This window comes from Mauremys mutica, chromosome 1, assembly GCF_020497125.1.
Source record: "Mauremys mutica isolate MM-2020 ecotype Southern chromosome 1, ASM2049712v1, whole genome shotgun sequence".
Taxonomy (NCBI): Eukaryota; Metazoa; Chordata; order Testudines; family Geoemydidae; genus Mauremys; species Mauremys mutica.
In genome coordinates, this window is record NC_059072.1 from 279,395,246 (window position 1) to 279,401,152 (window position 5,907).

The window sequence follows — 5,907 nt, forward strand, 5'->3', positions numbered from 1 at the left end:
ACGTCCTGCTGCCCCCATTGGCCTGGGATGGCAAACTGCAGCCAGTGGGAAACGTGATCAGCCGAACCGGCCAATGCGGCAGGTAAACAAACTGGCCCGGCCCGCCAGGGTGCTTACCCTGGCAAGCTGCATGCCAGAGGTTGCTGACCCCCCCCCTCTATGCCATTATCTAAATCATTGATGAAGATATTGAACAGAACCAGACCCAGAACTGATCCCAGAGGATCCCCTACTTGATATGCCTTTCCAGCTTGAACCACTGATAACTACTCTATGGGAACAGGTTTCAGAGGGGTAGCCGTGTTAGTCAGCAAAAACAACAAGGAGTCCTTGTGGCATCTTAGAGACTGACACATTTATTTGGGCATAAACTTTCGTGGGCTATGACCCACTTCATCAGATGAATGGAGTGAAAAAAAAGTAGGCAGGTATAAATATACAGCACATTCAACTCACATATGATATATTTGACTCATGAAATCGGGCAGCTTATATAGAAATAAGGATCCCTTGAGAGCTTCATTCAAAATAATTTACTTCAGTCATCGGCTTGACCATGCTGCTCCCATTTATGTCAATGGCAAACAATCAAGTTGATGTCAATGTTGCAGTATCAGGCCTGAGGACTGAGGTAACAAATTTTTAAAAATGTAAACATCATAAAACACAACCATTCATCAACAGACTAAGTATAAGTATAAGAAAGGACAGATTTTCATATGTGTGCTGCCACTCAGATGCACTACATCAACAGTACTCACTTGAGTGTATTGGGGACTTATATCCATTTCATAGCTGTCTTTCATTCTACGAAAGTATATTTTTATGAATCTTGATATGAACATTGTTTTGAGTAGTGCTAGGTTTATTTGCCCCAATGGTTTATCCCTTAAAGTTCAATTATTGCAAATAAAAGCAGTCATCATACACAGATAAAAAAAAATGCCATAAGGCTGAAGTCATACATTTTATAATGCTTCATTTTTATTGCAGAACAGAAGTGTAGAATTATCTCACTCTGTGGATTCAAATCTCCTCACAATCTGACTCTTCAAAGACAACCAGCAAGTAACAATGTCAGGTTACAATAGAATGAATTGGTCTCAATTTATACACAGAGTCATTAAGTGCAGAGCCTACTACTGGTACATAAGCTTAATACCATAATTTTTAGTGGATAAACTGACCAGCCACACTAGTCACAGTAGTCACACTTAATGACTGAAAAAGTATAGTTACCAAACAAAATATACCTCAGTCTCCCATGACATGTTTTCCAGATAGTAAAACAAAAATATTTCAAAATCATGAAATTTTGCAGGGAAGCTAGTATTTCATGATCATGCCTGTAATAATCAATTGCATGTATGGTGAAATCCTGACCCTTTTGAAGTCAACTCCCATTGACTTCAGTGGAGCCAGGATTTCACTGACAGGGCCAAATCCTGATCCCATAGTAATCAACAGACCAAATTAATATTTGGCATTAGCAGAAACAAATCAATTGACTTCACAAAATGATTCCTTTGATGGACAAAACTTTATTCGGCTTTTAGGCATTTTGCAATTAATGTATGGGGATTGGACTGGGTCCTTATAGTGGAGAATGAGGGAGATGTCTAATTTTTTATAAATATTAGGTGTACCTCAGTTTACCAGCTTGATATTATTGGGTCAGTCTACATGACATTAAATCAAGAGGGGGAAGAACAGGTGGGAAATGAAACAATGACCAGAGATAAGACATCTTTGGGTAAGACATCAAGTGTGTTAAGAGAACAATGGCTCAGTCAATAATTGGGAAGAGGCTATTTCTAGGCATTAGCCAAAAGTTACAGAGCTTGTTTGCCAACCTGAAGGCCTGTAGCTGAAGAGTTACAAATCACTTTCTAGAAGGCTTGAGGGGTTCAGTCATAGGGGGTTGTTTGCAGAGAACAGAACAGACTGAGACACAGGCTCTGCAGGAAGGGTCTGGAGTAGTTAGTCTTACCCAAGGTTTGAGAGAAATGATAAGCTTTTGGTAAGACCCTGGCTCTTAGACTTTTTTTTTGTTCTAATCCTTTTCTTTTAGTGCTATGTAGATTTGGGTCTATATAGTTGTTTTGAAGTTGTTTTGAATCACTTTAATCAGCTACTGGTCAGAGGCACGCAGAAGAAAGTTTCTTGCGGATGCCAAATACAACTGGGCCTGTTGACTTATCACAATTGGTAAACAAGGGTCTCTTGCCCAAAGACCAGTCTCAGAGTGGTAAGGAACATGTGGTTCCACCAGGGAAGGGTGATGGTAGTGAAACCTGTCACCTGAGTGCAGTGAAGAGGAACTGTAAAGGGGTCTAAGACACAGCTCACCATGTAACCATGACAACATCCAAACTGAAAACTTTCTTAAGGAGAGCTAATGTCCAAAGTGTGTTTCATTGGAGTCTAGGTAATTCCCAAAAACATTATTACCAGTATATTTTCTTTACTAAAAAATCTACATCTTTAAAACCCCTCAAATATTACAATGTCTGGGAATAGACATGTAAAGGACCCAGGAAACACCATACTGAGAGAGCACAGAATTATAGAAATGTAGGAGTAGAAGAGACTTCAGAGGACATCTAGTCTATTTCTCTACACTGAGGCAAGATTAAGTATACCTCATATTAGAATTCAACCAAATCACTGCATTAACATCCATACTCATGAAGATTGCCATGGCATTTTTTAATACCAACTAGAGTGCAGGACTTCTGTTTTGTCATTTGAAAACTATGCAGTTACCGTATACCCTCATTTTAAATACAACAGATGGGGAAGATTACTTGTACATCTTATTTATTATTAGCAAAGCCTTGTATTTTCTTTCCATTTAAACAGTCTTCTGAAAGACACCAGCCAACTATACCATTATATATACCGTTTCTTAATGTATATTGAATACAAACTACATCAGAGTTAAGCATGTTATGCAGTCTCAGATTATAGTAAAAATTGTTAAAATAACAACAAAAAATGGAGTCCTCACTGGAGGTGGTGCTAAGCTATTGGGGGCCTTCAACATGAATATTCCACCTCCCCTCCCCCCACACACAACACATACTAAGGGGGCCCCGCTTGAGCTGATTGGGGCCCTAAGCAATTGTTTAGTCAGCTTGTACCTGGTGACGGCTCTAGTCCTCACATTAAGGTTTTACTTCAGTCTAGGTCTTTTTTTCTTTCCACTGAAATATTTCAGAGGGACATTTGTTAGCAGCACACTCCCCCACACACATGAATTAGAAACAGAAGGGCACCTCTTCCAAAAATTAAAAGACAAACAAAAACTTGCTTGGCTTGATTCTCCTCAGACTTTTACTGGTACAAATCAGGAGTGACTCTGATGGAGTCAGGGAGGTTACAGTATGTAGAAGTAGGTGAGAGAAGGATGAGGCTCTCTATTCTGATGTCATTTGGAGGTTGTCTTAGCTCTTTCTTTAAAGTATGGGAAAAGAAGGTGTTAATCAATAGTTGCTTGGATAGCATGAGGCAGATGCTGTTTGTTTTGTGGAAAATACAAGACACCATAACAAAATTAAATATGTATCTATGTTCTGTGAAGTGGGTTGCTAATTGTAACAATATCCTACAGCCAGATTCCTTAGTAGATGAAGCTCCATTTACTTCAATGGAGATAAACCAATATAAACCAAATGAGGGTCTGGTGCCTAATTTTCATCCAAATGCATTTCATTCTGTGATGTTTTAGGGATCACCCAGACTAGTAAGCAACTCTGGGTACCTTAAATACTAAGCTGCTGTGGCTCACAGCCCTGAAACCAACAACCAGCAGACAAGCATGCAGGTCACACCCTGGCTTCCAGTTACTATCCAGTTACTTTTTTCAGGGTGACACCAACACATGCCCAGTCCATATTTCCAACCAATAATCTGCCCTGTGATGTTCAGCACTCTCCTGGAATGCTCCCAGAAGTTGTGAAGCTTGTTGCTTCTTTAAAAAGACAATAAACTGCATTTCATTAAATTTAACTGGGGTTTGACAAAAACTCTTATTTCAGTCACAGAACTAAATTGGTTTATGGTAAAAGTAAAACAAATTTATTTAACAAAAAGACATAGGTTAAAGTTATTCCAAGTATAAGGAATACACGTAAAAAGGGTTACAAGTTAACAAATGTGAAAATATGCTTCTAGGACTAAAACTTAATTTTAGCAAAATACAATCTTTGCCTAAGCAGTTTACTCACCTAAAGTCAGTTCCCAGATACTTCAGTCCTCTTGTCTGAAGGATCCAATGTTGTATAATTTGAAGACCTCTGTCCCCTTCAATGCCTCAAGAGATGAATATTAAAATGGTTCCGTTTCTGTTTATATCTCCGAAAGTTCATTGACTCTTCTACAAGAGGCAAGAAAGCTTCCTGCTGTTCTTCTCATCCTGTTACCTTCCCTTCCCCATGCTGATTCAGATGTAAACAGGGCTTTCACTGGTTGATTCCATAATGATTAATTTACAGTGGAGACAGGTGGATTCCCTCCTGTCTGGGAGAAAACCTATTTCTCCATGTTTAGTCACAGACTTTAATTCCTCATACAGTGTTAATGCATACATTTCACAATGGTATTATGAAAGCCTGTGACTCACTGTTTATTAAGAGACCTTTCTTGATACTCTTTTATAATACAGTAATATTGTGCACAATTAGTTGACTCAATTCTTTATTATTTGAGGTTCAGACGTCTGTTTTTATAGGCCTATAAATATTTAAAATGTATTCTCACACAAAGTTCTTTTTCTCCTTCACCCCTCAACTTGTGTAGTCATTTATATCTGTGTAAAGTTTGTGTTAGACACTACCATTGGTGTTGGTAGATAATTCTGACTGGGTGCTTTTTTTATACACGCTTAGCACAGTTGCAGAGGACTACAAGAGTTACAAAACAGTAGACAAGCAGGCCCAGCATTTCCTAATTATTGTTTGATATCCATTTCTTCTGTACATAATAACAAATAATACAAACATATTTCCATTCATAGGTGTACCCTCACCTATGAATGGAAAATTTGTTCTGTGACCACTTCCTCTGTATTAAAGGGTCTATGATCTTGTACTCAATGCAAGGGATGGTGGGTTTTCTCATTAAAATGGGCTCCCACTGAGGAGTTTGGATTATGCTCACCAGTGTACATCATGCAGACAGGAGTGAATTCTTTCATTTCCAAATGTTCACCACTGTGTGGATGTGCGAATGGGTCTGATTCCATTAATGAGCACTGCTTAGCTTTTCTGCAATAAAAACATGTACTTTCAAATGTATGTTTCAGCCTCAGGCTTTTTATTTTCCTGTGTGCAAGGACTGTCCTTCTTTGTAGTAATGCTTAGGCCAGCTTTATAATGTTTGTTAAAAAGCAAGTGACACGATGTTCAAATGAAAATGGGTTGAAAAGGATGGGGTCTGACTGACAGGCAAAGCTTAAATTAATTGAATACTCACAAACAGTGCTCAACTGACAGCTTTGAAAGATGAAGTCATGCTCAAGAGGAAAACAACTACTGCATTTGGCAGATTTCACATGCTGCTGCAGCCAATGTGCCTCTAACCTGGCATGGAGGGACAATCTCTAGAGGCAGGAGGATTCTTCAGTTTCCATGCCAGTTCAGTCATTGGCTTCTGAGAATGCTGAAATCAGCATGTCACAATACGTTCACCCAGGGCCGGCTCCAGGCACCAGCTAAAGAAGCAGGTGCTTGGGGCGGCCAATACCAAGGGGCGGTACCGGATGCTATTGGGGCGGCATGTCCGGGTCTTTGGCGGCAGTTTGGCGGCGGGTCCCTCAGTCTCTTTCAGAGTGAAGTACCTGCTGCCGAATTGTCGCCGAAGAGTGGAGCGGCGTGATCGTGCTGCCGCGGCTTTTTTTTTTTTTTC

The 5,907-nt window shown here is 39.7% G+C and overlaps 1 long non-coding RNA gene across 1 annotated transcript; it reads right to left on the reverse strand.

Annotated features, from left to right (window-relative positions):
* Window positions 1-982: 982 nt before the first annotated feature.
* LOC123356626 lies at window positions 983-5,611 on the reverse strand. Its single transcript, XR_006575398.1, has 3 exons — window positions 5,476-5,611; window positions 4,230-4,439; window positions 983-3,456 (listed from the first exon to the last, which is right to left on the reverse strand). It is a non-coding gene; the product is annotated as an uncharacterized LOC123356626 (long non-coding RNA).
* Between the last annotated feature and the right edge of the window lie 296 nt (window positions 5,612-5,907).